A 17078-nucleotide genomic window follows, 5' to 3' on the forward strand; every position below is an offset into this window, starting at 1 on the left:
ATAATAATAGTAATAGCCTTGCTGTGAATGAAATTCCCTTCCCAGTCTCATCCAAGCATGCTGAAGATCACTTGATAGTAAATTCATCATAAACTAAAGAATTGAGAAGGCCTCGGGCTGTGGCTACTGCAGAAGGTTACAAAGTGAGCAAACAGGCCTGATCCATGCTTGCAGCAAACACTGGAGTTTTCAGGGAAGGTTCTTACCACTCTAGTGGAAAACTTTGCATCTTACTCTTGTTTAAGATCATCTTTCCACCGTGCCAAGACTCTGCTGATAGGTGGTTTTGGATGCCAGTGACACGAGTGGAAATGTGAGATAGTCAGAGCAGCTATGTTTAGCAGAAAGTGGAAGTGATGAGTTCCCACTGATAAAAAAGACATTATTTCTCTTTCTTATGTATGAAGCCAGAAAAGCAAACAGAGGAGGGTGATGTACACAGAAGAAAAAAAAAAAAAGAGAGCCTAGCCTGAAACTAAGAGGGAGAAAGAGGATAAACCTAGAGCCAAGAAAAAAAGGAAATTGCAAGGTATTAGAGGAAAGTTGGAATTGCCCTCTCAACAGGCTCTGACTTGGGGGTTGTGTCCCTGACCTCCACTAGCGTCAAATGTCAGGCCAGAGTGGCCTTTTCAATAGTCTCATAAGCCTTTCTGACATTAAAGGATGGCAGATAGGCTGAAAAGGACTTAAATTAACATGGGACGTGCCGTTTGCTCACAGAGTGCTGGCCTTGTGGATCATTTGGGGCACTATTCCAGCATTCCCCCTGTTGGACCACACATCTCTCAGCTCCTGCCCACAGCTGCCTCTTCCTTGACGGCCCGTAGTAGTGGTTATGTGATTTATAACAGATAAATGCAGTCAAATTTAAAGATTTGTTCAATTTTTATTCTTTGTAGATTTTTTGACTCCCTAGGCTCCCAGCTTCCAGCTGAACTCGGAGCAGGGAGTATCAGAAATCTCACAAAGCATTTGTGTTTGAACCAGATTAACATCCTCAGTAAACCTTTGGTAAGTCAGCTCTCACTGTTCCCTTAGGATCCAACCAACCATGCCTGCTAGTTTCTTAGAATATTCTGGTGATTTAGGATAATATAAAGTATTTCAGAGGAACCTCAGTAAGTGTTGCACAGAGCAATCCTCAGACTTGGATCTGAACGAGAAGAAACTGCATCCTCGGCAAGGTGTGCTCATGTTTCTCTCTTTGGAGTTAGGGGACAGGGAATGAGAATAGGTAACTTGTTTACAAGCTTTTCTTCTCTTTCAACTCTCTGAGCAATTTATGTCACCTTTTTTCATGGGAGATGCTGAGACAGACTTGCCAGCTCGAGTTGAAAGATAAAATAAAACAGATGAAGGGGGTGGAGGGGGAAAAGCGTTCCAGTTTTTTTTTCAGTTCTGTACAATGATATAAAAAAGTGGGTTACGAACTAAAATATTGAATCACAATTCTTCAGGCAGTTTTATACTTAAATCATAGTCTTGTCAAGTCTGTGTTTGATATGGTTTAATTAATGCTTCCCTTATGTTGTGTTTGATTTTGATGTGTGTGTGATAGATTCACACAACCTCAGGTGATCAAAACCAGGCATTTGTCAGTGTCAGAGCCTGTGCTAAAGTCTCAGTTGGCTCCGTGCACACCCTGGATGAGGAAGGTGGGGATGGGTTATTAGAGGAATGTGAAGTAGCTATTAAGAAATCACCTACAGTAAATGAAGCCAATCCTGTTTTCATTAGGCTGCACAGAAACCGGGATCAAATGAGTTTGGCAAGGGAAGTCAAACCGAGTATGACATGCCCCGCAACGCGACAGAGGGCTCTTCACAGCCTGTGGGTTTGCATTTGTTAGTGAGGTTTGTTCACTCTTCCAGCACAAAACCCTCATTTTCAGCAATCACCAGCTGAAGGTCCTTGTTTTTAGTAAGACAATATTTGCAAACACCTTTATTATTTGAGACAATCCAAAAGGAAGGAAAGGAGACGGAGCATGTAATTGCTCTCTTAGGGCTGGTGGTGGGATGCTGTTTACTGCTCAAGCAGTCAGGAAGGAAGCTCAGAAGTCTTGTGGTTGGGATTTGCTCACAGATGGAACTGGCAGTGACAGCAGAGCCTGGAATCGGCTTCAGCCAGCAATGACTCTTTTTCTCCTGTTTCCCTGGGTAACCTCCTCAATCAGTTAGGATGCACCGTGGTATGTCACCTTCCGCTCCTGGCTCGCTCCTTGTGATGTTTCAAGCATCCTCATGGCTCTTAATTTCCTTAAGTGTTAAGAAAAGTGATACCTGGTATCTGCAAGGTAGTGCTTGATGGGATAAAGTGCTTTGATAAGCTCTTAATTACAAGGATTCTTATAATTTGTTGACTTCCCTTCCCAGCAATAGTGGGATGTTTCTACCACGAGGCCTTCTCAGCACTGTCATTTCACATAATTCTGCTGATTTCATTAACTTTCACTGATTTTTTCTTTTGCAAGTCGATCACAATGATTGATTGACTGGGAAAATAGGTTTTATCGACTGGGAAAATAGGTTTTATCATCCTTAGTCTCCAAATTGAATAGTTGTAGCAGTTGGATTAGGTTAATCCTGGCAGTATCCGCCTTTGGCTGATTTCCACTGCTGAATGGAGCCGCCCTCGTGTGTCCCCCCTCTGCGCCCCCACAAATTAGGGGATTAAGAGAAGAGGTGCTTAAGATTAGCCCTTGATTGACACGTGGTTATGCAAATTGTGAAGGAAACCATGAGATTCCTGAAATCTAGCTGGAATAGTGGAGATGTCTTCAAGGTGAGAGCATAACAAAAATAGCAACAGACAGTGAAAGCAAGGCCCAGTTGTAGGAAACTCATGATTTTGAGCCCATTTTCAGCTCTCAAAATCTTGTAACCTTGAGATCCGTGCGCCCCCTGAGCAGCTGGAGGGAAAGGAGTGTGTTTTGAGCAGGCAGGAGGCAGTTACTTGTGTGATGTATCCAAATGTTAGATAAACTCTCTCATTTCCATACAGACATGGGAGCTGAAAGACAGAACAAAATGGCTCTGTCGTCTACCACGGGCTACAACGGAGACTTAGTGTGTGATTAAATAATGAATAAAATAGCATTGCAAATGATAATGTCGTATTGTAAATAATTCCATTTGTTTACCCGACTATGGCATTGAAGTTCGTCTCCCTTGGAGACTTCTTTGACTTTTGATGCTGTTTTGCTTTGCATATGCTTGATTTTTTTTTTTTTTTTGCTTTCCACAGAACCCTCATAAAGGTTCAGGAACTGACAGGACTAAGTGAATAATTCACAGCAAACAATTTTTTGGATGAATTTAGCATCTTTATTTCTGTAAAAATAGCCCTACACACATTCTGTATGTTTTGCACTAATTTATTGTTAAATCAGTTTTAAGTATAAATTCCCCTCAAGCCACCATCAATCCTTCTATTTTTATGACTAGAATATAAACTCCAATCTGGAAATAGCGGGGTTTAGAAATTAGTTTATTTGTGACTGAAGAAATGTGCTTTGCTTTTGTTTCCTGCATGGATGGCTACGGTATTGCTACTAGTACAAATATGTCCCAATGTAATATTTGGCAATGTGAATCTCAACTTTTAAGTTCATTTTTTAAATTCATATTTAAACTATTCAAGTCTGATCGCTCAAATGCTTTAGAGAGGGAACATAAGGCAATCAAAAGACATCTTGCATGTTTTCCTCTAGAGAAATCATATGGAGGAATATATGTTAAGGAAGAAATAGTGCAATTACTATTAGTATTATTTGCTTGATTTCTACCTTGGAGAGCAGTAATTTTTTTTGGAGGTGACTGCTGCATAAAAACACTAAATTACTCTTTCAGTGGATGGAGGGTGTGGGTGTGTATATTGTGGATATAGATCCAGACTAATGTTTACGCCGAATATTAATCCAAAGATTGGAATTTAGTGCATGTAGTGGATGCTACAGTGATGCAATGCATTCTAGTGGGAAGTATCTCAGAAATCCCTTTTAACTTACTCTATGTATCTGTGTGAATCTGAAAGACACAAAATCAGGTCAAACTACCTGATCTGCCTCCAGAGAGTGCCCTGGTCAAACAGCAGCTGCTTCACTTCAACTGTCTGGCAAAATAGGGGTAATGACATCTGAATTAAGCTCCATGAGATCCATGGATGGGAAGCGCTGATGTAAAAACATTGCAGTATAAAATTCAGAACATTTATCTCTGCATAGAGACTCGTGGCATGTATTTGATTAAGTACCCCTGTCATGACTAAAACAGAGACCTGAGGTTTCTTTTATTTTTTGGTTTTTTGGGTTTTTTTAGGTGCCATCAGAAGATGCATATCCTATCTGAGAAAGCCAAGCGTTTCCTTAAATCACAAAAAAGAAGGAAAAAATCCCCAAGCTGAGATGAACGATGATGACAAGCCAAATCAAACCTCTTTTTTGGGCAGAGACAAAAGTTTGTGAGATGTTTGCATTGATCCTTGCCAGGAATTTAAGTGTTTGGAAGCTTGAAGGTTTGCAGGAGAACTGAAGTACATCAGTGAAGGTGGGTTTGGTTTCCTCATGGGAATTTTGGGTTGAGTAGGTGCTACAACCTGAGCTCTTCTCAGACACATCTGATGGGGCTTTGAGCAACCTGAGCTAGGGAGTGGCATCCCCACCCACGGCAGGGGGTGGAATGAGGACATCTCTAAGGTCCCTTCCAACCCAAGCCATTCTGGGGCTCTGTGAGTCTGTGAAGCTGTGTACTTCCTGCAGCTCAGATGCCTTTGGAATTCCTGGCTCAGGAGCCCTTCGCATGGCATTGCAGGTGGTGTTTTGTTTCCGAGCCCAGAAGGATGAGACTTGTGCAAAGAACAGCTAATTTGCTCTGCTTTGAGTACACAAGCTGAAGTCTCCACCTGCACAGAGACCTCAATATCAATGTCAAGATGTGAAGGTGGAAGTAGATTTTTGTTCATGTTTCATTCCTGTATGAAACTTTTTGAGTAACAATTAAAGGAGGGCTCTGAGATGAGCTGAATAATGGTGGAACAAAAGTCCCTGCAGCGTGCTGCCTGCTTCCCTGTTGTCTTCGAGCAGCGTCTGCTGTAGCTACTGGGTACTGTGGCAGAGAAATCTCCTCCTCATTTCCATTTCAAACTCTGCCTGCTCTGAGATGAGGATAATCAGTCCCTCACTGCAGTTGTGCACTGCAGCATCTTCGCCTCCTGCTCCGTCTCCCGGGGCTCGCTCCTTTGCTGGCCCAGCTGTTTGTGGCACTCTGTTTCCCAGCTGACTCCGAGGCACTGGAGCTCCGCGGCTCTGTGGGAGCTCTCCAGTGCACTCACACTCACGGGCACTTATGTGGCTTTTCTGCTCACACATCTGCATTTAAGGAATGGAAATTAATACCACTTGCATAGAGATTTCTTTCAGAGATCTTTTGCAGGTGTCCCCCGTTCCGTATGTCTTTGTTTGGATGGGATTGCAGAGAAGGATTTGTACATCCATGCTCTCAGTGCAGAATGCCCTTTCTGTGAGAGCTGAGAGCATTCCCAAAGCCCAGGGAGTCAGTCATACCTACAGCAAGCTCTTCAACCCAACTGATTGTCCTGTCTATCTTTGGCAAGTATTTTTGCTGAAAGCAGGAGGAACCTGTACTGGAGTTGGAACTAAACCCTCATCTCTAACATCCCACTTGGCATGGGGATCACAAGCCCACAGCTGTGGCTTTATTCATTGTTATGTGAACCTGGCAGATTTTCTACCAAACTCCACCCTCTAAAATCAGGCAAGAAGACATCAGGGAGGAAACTACTGGGGCCTCGAAATGAGGGACACCATAACTTAACACGAGAAAGATGCAGGGCCTGAGATTTGACACATATTTTTGCCAAGAGTTGTACTCCTCACACAGATGTGGTGGGTGGGAACAGATTGGGCCGACAGACTGCAGGTTCAGTGCTGTTTTAGAGGGCTGGTTCCTCTTGCCATCCTCACCCAAACCCCAGGAAAGAAAGAGAATGGAAAAAACTCAGTGTTAGAAGGGCAGTCAGGGTACATCTCAATCACATAATCAATAGGATATTTGACAGCTTTATTCATCTTTTATCACCCACAAGTTAAGGGTAACAAAATGTCCGAGGCAGCCATTATCAAACAGCTCAGGGTTTGCATGGAAGAAGCCCATTAAGCAGGAAGAGCTGTTACTCCTGCAATAAATATGTGACACAGGAGAGCAGGTGAGAGATTGGGGCCAGGAAAAGTGGTTTAGTCAAATGTGTCAGGTCACAGTGACAAAAGGTTAACAGCCTGTCACATGGCACATGCCCACAGCCACCGAGTTTTGCCACTATGAACACCTCCAACAAGGCTTCCTCTGCCATGAGGTACAATAACCACAGATGCCTTAATGATCTTACATATGAACGAATATGTAAAGCAGCTTAAGTCTCATTCTCTAGCTATTACAAGCTTGATCTCCTAGAATTAGACAGAAACTTTAATCGCTGTCTCACTGCTGTGCTTTGCCAGCTCACATGTGAATTTCTTCCTTGGCAGGGATTAATTCTGCTGTTTGGTGACATCCCATTGAAAGGGTGGACAAGAAGAGCAAGAAATATATCTGTGCGCAGACTGTAATTCTCCTTCCTGAGCACTGCCCAGCAGGCCAGGCACCTATTGACAGAGCTGGCTTAGGTCAGAGCTTGCCAGAGAAACACTTCACATCCATCTGTGAACAGCCAGGCAAGTTGGATCTGCCGTGGCTATAAGCTGTCACTCAAAAGTATTTCTGTCTTCAAAGTCCGTTTTCAAGCATCAGGAGCAGACACCTTCCTGCACAGGGGAGACGGCAGCCAGGAACGGAACCTCTTGTGGGGCAGCCAGGCAGAATCCCAAGGAAGCAGCATGGGAAGGAAGGGCGATGCCACATCCCACTGGGCCCAGAACGCCTCTTGGTGCCTTCACTGGAGGTGAGGGACCAACCTCCGCTGCCCCCGCGCACGTGAATGTCCGCAGCTGCCGCCTGTTGCCGGATCACGGCTCCCATTTCCCACGGGCAGCTTTTTTCACTTGCCGTGAAGCCGGGAGTGATGGCGCGCACAGCCCCGCTTCCACCACCCCAGCGCTGGAAGGGCTTTCCTCAGCTGTCTGCCGCAGGAAGGACGGGCACAAGGAGCACCCGGCAGCCGGGCAGCGGACCGTGGTAAGAGGTGCTGCCGGGGGCCGGTGGGGCTGCAGGGGAACGTGCGGGAGGGCAGCGGGTTAGAAGCCGCATCCCCTCGCAGGGAGCGAGTGAAGGAGGAAGGAGAAGGAGTCCGGGGCCGGCTGCTGCCGGAGGGGGGGTCCCCGCCGGGCGCCGCCCCCTGCCCGCGGGGCGGGGGGCTCCCGCTTGCCGCTATTGGGGGGATGCGGTAGCTGCAGGGGACCGGCGCTGCCGCCGCGGGCCCGGAGCCGCCTCCGCCCGCGCAGGCTCCGCGCCAGCAGCGCGGCGCAGCGAGCGAGGCACCGGGGCGCGCAGCCTGCCCGCCGCCAGAGGAGGAGGAGGAGGAGGATGATGAGGATGAGGATGAGCGGGGCGCTGCGGGGAGCGGCGCCGGCTGCAGGTAGGAGGAGGCGGCGGGGAACCGCGGGGCTGTGCGGGGGGAGCCGCCCGCGGCCGCCCCTCTCCCGCCGCCGCCGTCGTGCGCGGAGCGGGTCCCGGCGCCCCGCGGAGCTCGGCGGAGTTGAGCGCAAAGTTTGTCCGCCGGGAGGGAGGCGCTGGTGCGGCGGAGCCGGCGAGGAGGCGGGGAGGGATGCCCGGGCAGCGCGGTGCCGCCTCGTCTGCCGGCCACAACTGCGCGGCTGGGACGTGCGAGCGGGGATGCGAGCGGCGGCTCGCCCGCAGGAGCCGCGCTTCGGGGCCGTGCGCGGGGATTTAACACTTCCAGAGCCGGGCACGGGCAACTTAGAGCCGTAGTGAGCATCTCCGGGCCGTGCTGGGAATGAACGTGAGACACCGGTTCCTTTCTTATTTATGTGTGTGTGTGTGTGTGTGTGTGTGTGTGAGACTCTCGAGCAGGGTTTTCTCGCCATCCAGCTCTGCATGCCAGCCGGGAAGGGGCAACTTCAACCAGCTGTCCTCTCTTGGTTTAATATTTACAGCCCGAATAAATATTTTGTTGTCCTTCTGCCTTTTTCTCAACGCCTTCTTGTAGTGTAGATGATTAATCAGGGAGGTTAGTGGCCAATTAGGCATAACCTTGTAAGAAAATAATTATGTGAGGATATATGGGGTTTGACTAGTGATGTGATACAGAATACACCCAGATCTTGGTAGCTGCTTCCCCATGTGTGCAAATTCAGTGTGTTCTTGATTTTGAATGGAAATGGAAGTGTAATGACAAATATGTTACTTCCAGGGGAAGACTGTTATTTTCCTTGCCAGTGAAATAGGTAGCAGCTTTAAAGTAAAATGTGCATGTCTGGGGATATAGAGAGGGGTTCTCTTTTTCTGGTCAGTCACTAAATGTTTTTCTCCCTTTTAAATGTGGTCTTTCTAGTGGTGCTGGCTGCTTTGAGTGTTTGGTTTGCAGAATGAATTTCATTTCAGTGCCCTCGGAGTCTCGTGAGAAGAAGTGCACTGCTGTGTCTTCAGAGGCTGTTTGTTTTAACTGATCTTGTTAAATAATGCTATTATTAAATGATGGCAAATTGGAGCAAATGTGTTTTTCATTGCCCACAAGTTGTGTTTCTGAGCTAAATTTCTTTTTATGGCTGGAGAGGCTCTTGCACTGCAGTATTACAATACAGCCATATTAAAAAGGTCCTTGGAGCAAATAACCCTCTAATGCTGCAGCTACGTTTTCAGTAGACTTCAGTAGTTCTATGGGAAGTAATTATGTTGGATTTAAGGAATCTGGGCTGAATTGATTGTGCTTTCTTAATTGTGGTGTTAAACTGCTTGTAGATGTTCATGTGGGTGGTAAATCTGAACCCAAAAGCTAAAGAAGCAAAGTTCCAATTCCAAGGCTTTATTTGTGATGAATTTTTTTTTTTTTGCAACAGGTTTTTCTGTCCTTTTTTTTTTTTTTTTACTTCCTCTTTCTACCTTCAATTGACAGAGAGGTCTGCAGCTTGAATACCTTTCCTTAACCAAGCAGAGTGCAGTGGTAGATGATACCATCATTCTCTTCTGTGTACGGTTTACTCTCTCTGTGGTGCTGCAAGGAAGACTAGAGATGAAAGGGAAAGAAGATTCCTGAGGTTGATGGTCTTGGCAAATTGATTGATTAAGGTTTGCTCTGAGGAACCCTGCTAGGTTTTAGATGGTTTCTTTGGGATGTCATGCTGAAAGCACAGGTCAGCACCTATTCTTCTGTGATCTCACACCAAATTCTCTGGTGTGTGCTTGGGACGTGTGAAAAGCAGGCATGGAACTAAGCTCTTAATGTCAGTATTTGGTGCTAAAAATTTAATTCTGAGCAGAAGACAAGCAGGTTGGTTACTTCTCTTAAACTACAGCTCTTCATTACTGGTTTTTGTTTGCTCTAGTAAACAAACACATAGCTCTTAAAATTGAATTAAGTGTATAAACTGCTTGAACCAGAAAGGGGAGACAGACTAATAAATAAAGAATTAAGCTATTGTGCCACAGACTGGCTGATTACAGCTTTGGCCTGATCACTCAAGCAGTGCTCCAAGCAAGCTGTCCATGCCCAGCACCCTTTTTCTGGATTGGAGGCTGGGAGTGCTCAGGGTGACTGCAGGGTGACACCTGCTTGACTGACAGACACTTATTGCAGAGTGGCACCTGGTGCTCTGTCATTTTGCCTCTGTAATGACTTTCTCCAGAGAGCTGACAGAGAATTAAAATGTTTGCAGTCAGGTTTTTGGAAGGGTTCCTTAAGATGCAGAGAGGAAGGTAGGGAAGTCCATCCATTTTTAGATGTCTCTAATCCCAAGCTTCTGTTCCTGTAGTCATGCTAATTTCTTATTGATTGTTGTGGCAGTGACTGTTTCAGAGGAGTGCAAATGTTTCCACTCCACACAGGGTAGTCTTAAAAAGAAACCAAAGTGGGAAGGAAGGAGTGGCTGAAAGGGACATCTTACTCCAGTCTTTTTTTCAGGTTGTTCATGGAACCAAGGCCACTGATGGACAGTTGTACACTTCTGAAATTCAATTTCAGTGTCAGGACTAAACTTTCCATCCTGTGTTTGCTGTAAATGCCAGATAATCTCAAGCACTACTTATCATAAGGATGCAAACCTCAAAGTTCTCTATCTTAAGCCCATTTCTCCACTGGAGCAAAACCATGGGAACAGAGGGGTCTGTGGTGGAGAAGAGGTGTCATTTCCCATGTGGATGTCAGCTACTGTGTGCAAAAGGAGCTGAGCTGGAGTCAAGGCTGGTTCCCAGAATGGCAGTACACAAGCAGCAAAAAATGTTAGTGATTTCTGGAGATCAGCTCTCTCCTTATCAAATTCATGTGCATGCTGCAGATCAGGACCATGGTCTGTGCTTCTCTAACCATCTGATGCTGACCTAAAATCCCTTTGCAGATCCATCTGTGCTCATCAGGTGAGCCTCAGTCATGCTGTAGCCTGGTATTCACCTTCTGGTACCTTTAATTTCCCCACCCATTTCCATACCTTTTGCTAGGAGTGTTTGCTGCAGAAGTAGGGTGCTGTTGGAGGTTTCCCATCCCCCTTTTCCAGCCACACTTTTTCAAGGGAATTAAGAATGATGCTGCAGCCAGCCCAGCGTGGAGCTGACAAATAGGGATGTCTTCACAGTGATACCTCCTACAAGGGGCAAAGCAGGAGGGTTAGGATATTCAGGAGAAAATCCCAGAATGGGCTTATTCCCTGTGTTCCCCATTTTTCTGAGTACCATTGCTCTCCTGGATTTTTAAGGACGTCCTTCTGCTATCAGAGCTCTAAAGAAGGAGTAAGTGGCATGCTTGTGGGTTTATGCTTAACCAGAGATGCAGGAGCAGGCTGGAAGTGAAAACAAGCCAATCTCAACTGCTGCTAAGAGCTCTTGGGAGGGGGAATGAGAAGTATTCTTTGGAGTAACCTGGATAGCAGGTGGAAATGACCCCATACACAGTGTCTATAAAACAGCATGTTGGATAAAATGGTCCTATTACAGGAAGTGCAGAGGGCAAAAAACCTAAGCAGTCTTGACAATCATTTTGGGATTGTTCTGCAAGAAAATCAAGGGCTTGTCAGTTTTTGCTTTTATGCACATAAATCACCTTTGCTCCTCCTGTTCCATAAAATGCACTGGGTCAGGACTTTGCAGTTTGCTTCTACACTATTGTGCGTATTTACAGCAGAATACATGTAGCACACAACAGGAGATTCATATTTCACAGCACTTCCATTTTTCATCAGTATGCCAAGTTAAAGAACCTCCAAGTTCCTTTTAAAATAGCATTAAGATTTGCAAGCCAGTTAAAAAGGATGAGAATACATTCTGATACTCCTCTTTTATATCTGCAGATTGATGCATTCAACAGCCAACTCCTTTGATTCTTCCAACATTTAAACATGAGTGACTTAGTGAAAAAAACACTGTATGAATATTTACTCCTGTTTTAATGTAGCAGAGCTCTACCGAAGTCAAAGCAAGTGCAGCTGGCTCCTCAAGCTGAGGATATGGCCCAGCAAAGGACTTAGCTAATTGGCAGGAGGCTGGTTTGGTACCATTCCTTGCAGGGCAATATTTTAGGAAAAAAAAAAAAGAAAAAAAAAAAGTCTTACTAACATCAGAGGGATTTCTCATTTGTAAAGTTAAATGCTCCTCAGTGAGAGGTGAGGGGATTACTCCAGCTCAGAGAGTGTTTTCCCTGACTAATATATCCAAAATGTATGTTGGGATTGCCCAGCACTGATAATTCACGCACCTCTGGAGTGGAATGCAGCAGCCATTCCGGGCTGGAAACATTATGCAGGAGGGGTTTAGGGAAGAGAAATGAAGAAAAACTAATCCAATTGAAACTGCGAGGGGAATTTAGGAAGCAGAATGCAATTATCCGAGTTGGATATTGGCCAGGACATGTTAGTTAACATTTTTGCTCTTGTGGGAATTTTCATGGGATCTTTAATGACGATGAATGGTCAGGGCTCTATTTTACATCTCATTTGAAAGCCTGAGCTTTCACTTCTTCATGAGGATGAAGTGAATGCTTTGCCTTCCTTCAGGATGAGTTGCTTTACTTAATCTGCTTTCCTCCCACAGGGTCAGGGCTCTCTGGGCACACCTGCCTGGCAGTTCCACATGGCTGGGGTTTTTCTTCACCCTGGGCTGCTAAGTCAGAAGGAAATCCCAATACTCAGCATTGCACATCAAAGCCCAGTTCCAATTTAAAAGGTCTTCATATGGAGAAGCTTCCCTCCGGTTCAACTGGCCGTGGCACAGAATGACAGAATGGTTTGGGTTGGGAGGGACCTTAAAGATCAACTTGTTCTGACCCCCTACCATGGGCATATTTCCCCCCTTTCCTAAGCACCAGAGTGCTGGGACTCTCCCCTGTTTTATGAGGACTAATGGATGGAAGAATCATCTGTCAATACTAAATATGATAAATCTTACTGAAACTGGTGTTCCAGGAGAAAGGAGTTGATGCATAAAATATTTTCCTCTCTATAATCGCAATTTTCCATTAGCTATCTGAACTTGAATCTTTCCTGAAACAAACAAGCAAACAGGCACTTCTCCTCTGTGAAAAATCAGTGTCCGGTTACAAATGTGTTTTTATATTAGTGCTTTTTGGTATTCAGGCAAGGAAAACAGTAGGATGGTGTTTGCTTCTTGGGGGAGAAGGGGTTCCTCTTCTTTTGGAGGTTTAGGGATGGCGTGTTTGGTGTGATTTGGTCAAATATCATTCTGGGAACTCAGAGGATTGCTCTGTATCCACTGAGTTACCTTTTAATCTGTTTATCAATGTGCTTGCAGACTCTCTTAGAGGTCATGAAGCAGTGGCAGATGCTGGGAGATAAAATTAGATATGCATCCAGACTCTACTGTATAATTTTGTTAACAAAAAGAGCAATGTAGTAGTAGATACTTCTTTTTTTCCTTTCTTTTTTCTCCTGGAAAACCTGTCCTGAGATTTTGTTTTCCTGCAAGATCAAATATAGGTAGGCTGTGCTTCTAACCCACACATGCCACTGATACTTATGTGCAACACCAATAATTAGAAGTTAACAGGGTTAATACTCTCCTTGTAGCAAAGATTTTACTGTTTATATAGAAAATTTCCCCAAAACTCTCAGGGTAACATCAATGTCAGTAATTTAAAATGCTGTTTCAAAATCACTCAAAATGTTCATAATGTATCAAGTGATATATTTTATATCCAAGGATTTTCTTTCTTCATTTTTGTGTCTTTGTGGACAGTTTAGGTGGTTTTGTGGTCTGTGGGAGGATGGGTAAAGCCAATATCTACATTCACTCATCCTGAATTTCTGGTTAAATTTAAAGAGCTGACCACTCTGACTTGCTGTGGTGCATTTCCTACAGAATTTGTGGGATTTCACAGGGGTGAGTGCTGGGGAGAGTTTCACCATTCTGTTACTGTCAGACTTGCTTTAACTTACAGATGGCTCTTAATTAGGTTCATCTCCTCTCAGAATGTGAATAAAAAGCCCCACTCTGAGCTTTTAAAGATGTTCAGAATATGTGGAATATAATGTTAAGGGGCAAAAGGAATCATGATCATCATCCAAAAGCCTCAGAGGAAACCACCCTAACTCATCCTTTAAAAATAGCAATGTTTGATAGAAGGCTTCTTAGCTGTGTAAGGCTGGGTTTTGTCTCTCATAAACAAAGCGATTTTGCTTATGGACCCCCCATGTAAATAAAGTGCCCATTCCATCTGTTTCTTGTAGCTTGTCCCACAAAGTAACGACAAATGTTTCCACTGCATGAAAGAATTTGATGAATATATTATGTTGGCCAGGTGTAAAGCTGTGATCTGTGACATTTCATGCCTCATGTGGGCATTGTGCTGTCATGTGGCACAGTGGGCTGCATTGATAGAGTCTTTGGGGATAAAGAGAGACAATATGGACAGAAGCTGTTGTTAGGCAAAATAAATTATAGAGTAGCTCATCCAGTGTGAGAAGGATTGGGAATGATGTAGTTTCAAACATTGTTTTTTCAGTAATTGTGCTGTTTGAATTGTGACCGACTTTAATAACATTCTATCGTTTTTAATATTTCTTTATTCATTACATTTTATACACACTCAGGTGGTTTACTGCAAGCTGTGTGGAAATTACAATGAAGGTCAAGTGCTCTCTGTGAGGATAACTTATTACTGGAAATATTAACTGTTGTCATTACTGTTTTCCAACATGAAATTTTATTTGTCTGGTGAATGAAGAGGTGATGTCGGGCTTGTGTTAAAGTGTGTGATTACTGTCAATAGACCAAAGTCCCTTCAATCACAGTTTTGAGATGTACATGATCACTGAACGAGTCTCACTTTAAATTGATTTGTTTTTCCCTATGCTCTTAAGCTGGTACAGGCCCTTATCAGAAACATCTTTGACGTTAGGATGGATTTATATAGATTTAACTTTTAAAAGCCTTCAGTAAACTGAGGCTAAACTGAGATTTGCAACTTTACTATTGAAATAGCCTACACTTGGCTTTGCAGCCCTTCAAATGAGCTTAAATTCTTGCTTTAAATTCTATTAGTTCAGCATTTTTTATATGGAAAAGGCTTTGGTCCACTGGAGGTCTGTGTAGAGTTGAAGTAAAGCATTAGGGTTGAGAGCAGGCTGTCCATGGCCTGTGCTGGGGTTGGGTAAATCACAGGTGCTCCACAGTGGTTTTCCATACAAAAGACCTTCCAACAGTTGCCCTGTGGTTAGTGGACATGTAATTGTGAATTTTCAGTGAGAGTTTGGAAAAAATGGGATCAGGACATTACCTTCTCAAATCGTAATCCCACTTTGAGAGAGTAAATATGTTACTTTTCTCGAAGCCATGGAAATCTGTGGGGGAGGAAAAGGGAAACCTTGGAGCATCCCTGCTGTCCTTATGAAACCTAACACGTGTGGGATAGCAGTGCATCGTTTCTGACACATCACTGAAATAGAATCATTTTGTGTAAAGGTCAGCTGTCCATAGTGTCTGAAACTGTTTCAGTTTTTATTATGCAGATTTGAGGTTCCTTTAGGAATCAAGTCCAACATGGGTAGAATGGAGACAGAAGAGTTGCAGTGAATATTCCCCCTTTTGGCTGTAGCTGCAGATCAGGGATTAAAGCTTTACCAGCTTTCTCATTGCATTATCAAAATTCTTGCCTGCTGGTTTGATGTGATGGACTTAGAGGTTTCCCTGGTCCAAGGCCAGGGACATCTCAATTTACAAGTCATGTGTATCTAATTTTCCTTCTGAGCTATGTCATTTGAATTCTCTACAGTTGTGTCTTCGAAGTGTAATCTGGGAAAAAAAAGTGGAATAAGTAGGTAAATGTCCTGCTGTCAAAGGTTCTGGACTGCTGTGCTGGGTTTGGGTTGTACAGGTACGTTAGGAAGGCAAGAACTGTTTTACAGGAACAAAAAAGAGAGATTTTTAGCTGAATGTCTGTCTTCTGGGTGCAATTGATCTACACTAGACAAAGCTTTCATGTCAGCCCAGCATAAGAGAGGAACAGGAGTGGGTTAGCCCAGAAAGGAGAGGACTTCTGAGAAAGACCTATTAAAACCCTCTGGAGAACTGAGTGTGATTAGGAGTCATTTAATGAACTGAAGGGTGTCATAGAGCATGAGCAGGCAGCACCCACAAGTGAGACACCTCACACAGGTGATGTTCTGTGGGAAAGCTCAGTGTGTCGGGATGTTGAGGGTGCTGAAAGCTGACACAGACCAAAGAATCTCCTGGAAAAGTTTGTGGTGGAAGCGAGGACCCAGACTAGGGGTGACACTGCTTCTGACATAGACATGCCAGGCTCACAGATGTGCTCTGGTGAATCATCTCAATGTGTGTGCTCTTGGTGCCTGCCAGGGAGCCAAGGTTGTTGCACCAGGGCCAGCTGGCCCTCTGCTCCCAGCCAGAAGGGATTTCTTTCACGCAGGTGAAGAACTCAGCCAAAAGCCAGTGTGGAGCAGTTCATCTCTCCCCTGCTGCCACCCAGGTTTCTCTTGAGTCAAAGCTGTTTGAGTATGGGACAGAGCAGAAGATGCTTCTAAGAAACAGGCAGCAGTGTTGGAGGAGAGGTGTTACCTTCTAGCAAGGCACACAGTGTAGCAGAGGTGTAGAAAACTGCAGTAAGGGGTTGTGCAGGTGATTTATTTTGCTGTGGGTTTAAGCAGTGACTTTGGTTTAAGCCTGTTATTTCCCTTACTTGCTGATAGGTGCTCTACCCTTGGTGTTTGACAGTGTAATGATCTCTCTGCTGGAGCTGCTTGTTCTTATCCAGTGCTTGTGTTGGATATGTCTGTATCCATCTGCACCTGGCTCTACAGCTGAACAAAGCTCATAGAGGGACCCAGCAGAATTTTAAATGTATATATTAAAAAAAAAAAAAAAAAAGTTTAGAAACCATTAGATATCATTTAGGTCATGTTTGAAGCTTTGTTCCATGTCCACAGCATGGAAACTCCATTTTTATTGGAAGTGGAGAATCTTGGGTAATTGCTTGACATGAGGAATTAGGGCTTAAGAAGAACACTAAATATCATGAGACTTGTGATAAAATCTTAAGCACTGCATAAGCCACTGAGGGCTGTCAGACTGTAATTAGGTTTGATCATTATCAGTTTGAGCCAGATTTGCACAGGTTACTGAGACATGGAAGGCCACGTGCCCCATTACCAATTCCGTGAGCAACTCAGAACCCTTCCTTGATGATGGTGATATGAGCTGACCAGACATTTTCTTCATTTCCTTTGCATTTTTGCCTCTTTCCTTTACAGGTTACTTTGCACAAGCTCAGGTCATCTCGTGCCCATCACAGGCCACCAGCAATTCCTCCCCTGTGGAGAAATGATCTGGGCTAAACATGACTGTTGTTCCTGTGGGTTATGGTTTGCCCAATTCTTTCTAATTCTGGAGATTGAGGAAGGAGTTTTAATTCTAAATGGTTGTCTTTGA

At 44.4% G+C, this 17078-nt stretch overlaps 1 protein-coding gene across 2 annotated transcripts in view; it reads left to right on the plus strand.

Moving 5' to 3' along the window:
• The first annotated feature begins 7811 nt into the window (after positions 1-7811).
• Positions 7812-17078, plus strand: part of DAB1 (DAB adaptor protein 1) — a 418512-nt gene continuing 409245 nt past the window's right edge. For both annotated transcript variants that reach the window (XM_010408777.4, XM_010408776.4), the window contains exon 1: positions 7812-7974. The gene's annotated coding sequence lies outside the window, so the exon portion shown is untranslated. The remainder of the gene's footprint in view (positions 7975-17078) is intronic.

This window comes from Corvus cornix, chromosome 8, assembly GCF_000738735.6.
Source record: "Corvus cornix cornix isolate S_Up_H32 chromosome 8, ASM73873v5, whole genome shotgun sequence".
NCBI classification, from domain to species: Eukaryota; Metazoa; Chordata; class Aves; order Passeriformes; family Corvidae; genus Corvus; species Corvus cornix.